The sequence below is a fragment of the Oryzias latipes genome, chromosome 5 (assembly GCF_053564925.1).
Source record: "Oryzias latipes strain Hd-rR chromosome 5, Olatipes_Hd-rR_3.1".
Classification (NCBI taxonomy): Eukaryota; Metazoa; Chordata; class Actinopteri; order Beloniformes; family Adrianichthyidae; genus Oryzias; species Oryzias latipes.
Window position 1 is genome coordinate 33,932,897 of NC_136241.1, and position 4,032 is coordinate 33,936,928.

Below are 4,032 nucleotides of genomic sequence, written 5' to 3' on the forward strand. Positions count from 1 at the left end.
TAACATACCTCATACATCAAATTGACCCAGGAACATCATCTCTGTTCCTCACAAATGAACATAACAGGAGGGTTAACAATGTATTTATTTCAATTTATTTCTAATATAAGTCGCTGCGGAGTATAAGTCGCACCCCTTGCCAAACTATGAAAAAAAGTGCGACTTATAGTCCGGAAAATACGGTATGTGTCACAATTCTCACAACAGTGTCTTACCAAAACCTTATTTCTGTTTCTAATCTTTACCATTTTTCTGTTCAGGATCAGTTTTAGTTCATCCTTAAGCTACGTTCACACACCCCCCCCCCCCCCCCCCTCTGCAAAGCGCGTTCAAGCGACCACTTCCAATAAAAGTCTGTGTAAACGCGTGTTTAGACCTCAGATTTGGTGGTGACGTGTCTAATGGCGTCTGTTTTGAATTCACGGAAGCGCCAACTGTTTGACGTGCGGTGAGGTTGATGGCTGGTGAGGCACCGACTCCCCTGGAGTCAGATTTACAATTGCAAGAACTGAATATTTCAGCATTCATCCAACAGCAGGTAACAGCATAGAAGACACACACAAGGACATATTCTCCTATAAGGAGAATATTTATTTTAAAGACATGGATAGAACACTCTTCTTGTGAATAAATTATTCATATACCTTAAACAAATTAAAGTATACAGATGTGTTCAGCACACATTTCATTTGACCCTCAGTAACTATTTCTGGTATTTTTACAGCTTCAAATTTTGGTGCTTTAATCATTGTTATTAAATGTTTGTGAAAATGATCATAAAATAAAATATTTTAGGACTAAAATTTAGTTTTCAAATACTTACATTTTTTCCACTTCCTCCCATGTTGTTTTTAAAAAACAAACCACGTTTGGCTTCACTTTTTAAGTCCATGCGCCGATCCTTCTCCACAAAAAGCTCTATGATCTGTTGGAAAAGTCTTCCTTATTTTCCTTTAGTTCAAGGAGTCTCTCCCTCTCAATGGAGAAAGACGTCCTTTAATTAAAATAGGTATCCGACAAGGTTGCCCCATCTGCCCCACACTGTTTATATTAGCCACTCAGTTGTTGACCATTTTCGCAAATCAGTCATGATATTCAAGGTGTTCATATTTTTGAAAAGCCATACAAAGTTAGTCAGTTTGCAGCTATACTGCTTTACTTCTAAAAAAACGATGCAGAGGTTGTTGAAGCTCTAAGCAGGATTCAGTTTTTTTCCAAAGCATCAGGCTTGAAGCTAAATATTTCCAAATGTGAAATACTCTCCGTTCACTCATGTCAGCACCAAACTATTGAAGCCATTAGGGTTGTTCATGAAGTGAAATATCTGGGTGTGTTATTGTCTAAAAACACAATAAGGAGGGAAGAAGTCAACATTGTAAACCGATTACTTGACATTAAGAAGAATTTAAGTCGCTGATTGACAAGAGATGTAACTATCTTTGGGAGAAACCTGTTAACCAGAGAAGTAGGCGTCTTTAAGATTATTTATCCCTTCTATTCTTTATGCATATCCCCTCCAAACATTAGGAAAGCTAACTCAATTATTTTTCAATTCATATGGAAAAACAATTATAACAAACGTTCCCAACTGACATCAATGCTCTAGATTTTGAAGCTGGAGCTAAAAAAAAATAGACTTGCTTCTGAAAAGTGTTGTTAAAGTCAACAAGATTCCAATCATTTTGTCCAACTTTCACAAACAAGTTCTTCAGTTTTGGAAAATGACATTCAATCACAATTTTACCCCTCATGGATCAACGTTATGGAATAACAGAACAGTTTTATTTGGTAGAAAATCTATATTCAAACAGGATTGGTTTGACAGGAACATTCTTTTTTGTTGAAGATTTAACTGACAGTGAAGGTAATTTATTGACTTTTTCTTCGTTTATAGATAAATACCATCTGACCTGCAGCCTTAAAGAATTTAAAAATGTTTGTCGAGCTATCCCTGCTGCTCTGATCCGGTTAATAAAGAACACTGTATTAACTTCTCACAGAACAATTGTCTCATTACCAAAATTAAAGATAAATGGATGTAACTTCTTAGATCTCGAACTAAGTAACAATTCTTTGAACAGCTGTATAAAAGAAAGAATTTATCATATCCATAATCGAGCCTCTTTTAGATTATTCTCTTGTTCCAACAGCCAATATCTGTTAGTTAAAGCACACTCAAAGTACATTAGATGGCCTGTTCTGTCCAAAATAAAGTAAACTCACTTCAAAATAATGAAATACGATCCTGTCTCTGATTTCCTCCAAAGCAGATTTAAATTTGATGTGGAATTTTGCACTTTTGTAACTCAAATGAGGAAACGCTGGAACATTCGTTTTTTTCATGGAATCACTCTGAGGAGGTCTGGACTCACATAAGGAATTGGATTAATTTCAAACTGAACGTTCCCCCTTTTAGTATTTCTGATGTACTGCTGTTTATGGAAAATCTATGATTCTTTCTCAAATATCATTAATATCATTTTACTTTTAGGAAAATATATCTACTGTTGCAAGTGAAGAGGTACCAAGTCCACCTTCCCAGGTTTTATTATCAAATTTAAATTATATTATTCCTCACTGAAAAGATGACAATTCTCAGTAGTTGCTAAAATAATATCTAAACAAATGTCCTTGTGGCTGTTATTCTAGTTTCTGTCCTGTGCTATCATTTGGCTCCTGTTTGTCTTTCTTCTTTCTCTCATTTTATTTTGGTGAGTGTTTTAACACTGTGTGTTGATGACATCTGAGAGTATTATATACCCCCCCCTAGTGAGTGTGTATTTCGTAGTGTGTTCATCCTCTGCTGGAGTTTGCATTTTGTCTTTAAAAAGTTCAATAAAAAAAAAAAAGAGGATACGGACAAACCTGTACAGGACACGCAGGTGATCCGCCTGAAAAATGTCCTGGGTTCTCCAGGCTTCAAATGAACTCAATTACATTTCTAGTACCATTTCTATGAAAAACAAACCCCCCGACATTTAGCTATTATCAATGTCGTAGATAAGTCTGTGAACCCGTAGAGAAAATGATTTTTTTGGACGGGCATGCTACGGGCAGCAGGTCGTGGTGAACACTTCTACAACACGTAAGGGTAAGTGGGGGTGAGATTGGTGAGACGCAGGTGTGCCGTGCAGATTTTTCATTATTTCAACCCCTGAGCCTCTACCTATCGTTGGTGGCAGACGAGTGCTAGTAAACAGTAAAAACACAAAAGTAGAATCCCCCCTCCCTGCCGCTACCGGCGTGTTTGGCGCTGGTCTGGTTTTAACACCATCAGCTGAATGCGCATTAATGAGGCCGCGTGCGGTTTGTGTGCACCTTTAGACCGTCAGAGTGTAGTTTGTGTGGACACCGCACACATTTGCTTTGAGCTTGGAATCTGCATGAGCCTTCGCTCTATTAAGCTGAAGTAAAGTGGCCGCTGATCCCCCAAGATGGTCCCTGGAGGCGCAGGTGTGTCTTGCAGTCTCCTGGAGGCTCATGCGGCTGCCTTAAGGGGCGTCCAGAAAATGGAGCAAACCCTTGCCATACATGCGGTACATGTATCGTGAAGTACGCTAGCGGTGTGTCCTGTACACATTTGAGAATGTCCCACTCCCCCGTAAGTCAATCATTTTGAATCCCAACATTGCAAAAACATAAAAACATCTTTCTCTTTGTCGCCTTGACGTTTCTGTTGTGAACCTTTTCTACTTTCTTTAGTAGTCTGACAGGAACATCTCGGCTCCTGTAGGGTTGCCATTAATCATTCTGTGTCATCGTACAATGATGGAGCTGTTATTGTTTAGAAAAGACCTCCTTCCTCAGATTGTTGAGCAGATCATTACTGGTGTGTCTTTCCGGTGGTAATTTTATTAAAAAAACACATGCGATTCCGGGAAACTGGCAAAGCACTGGCTTTTTAGAGATGTTTCTGATGGATAGCTGCATCAAAGCAGCAGCTTCTGACGCTCATCAAGATCTGCAGATGCTCTGCCTGGTTTTTCTACAAACATGAAATCGAAAAGGAAAAAAAAAAGGAAAAAGTGACAC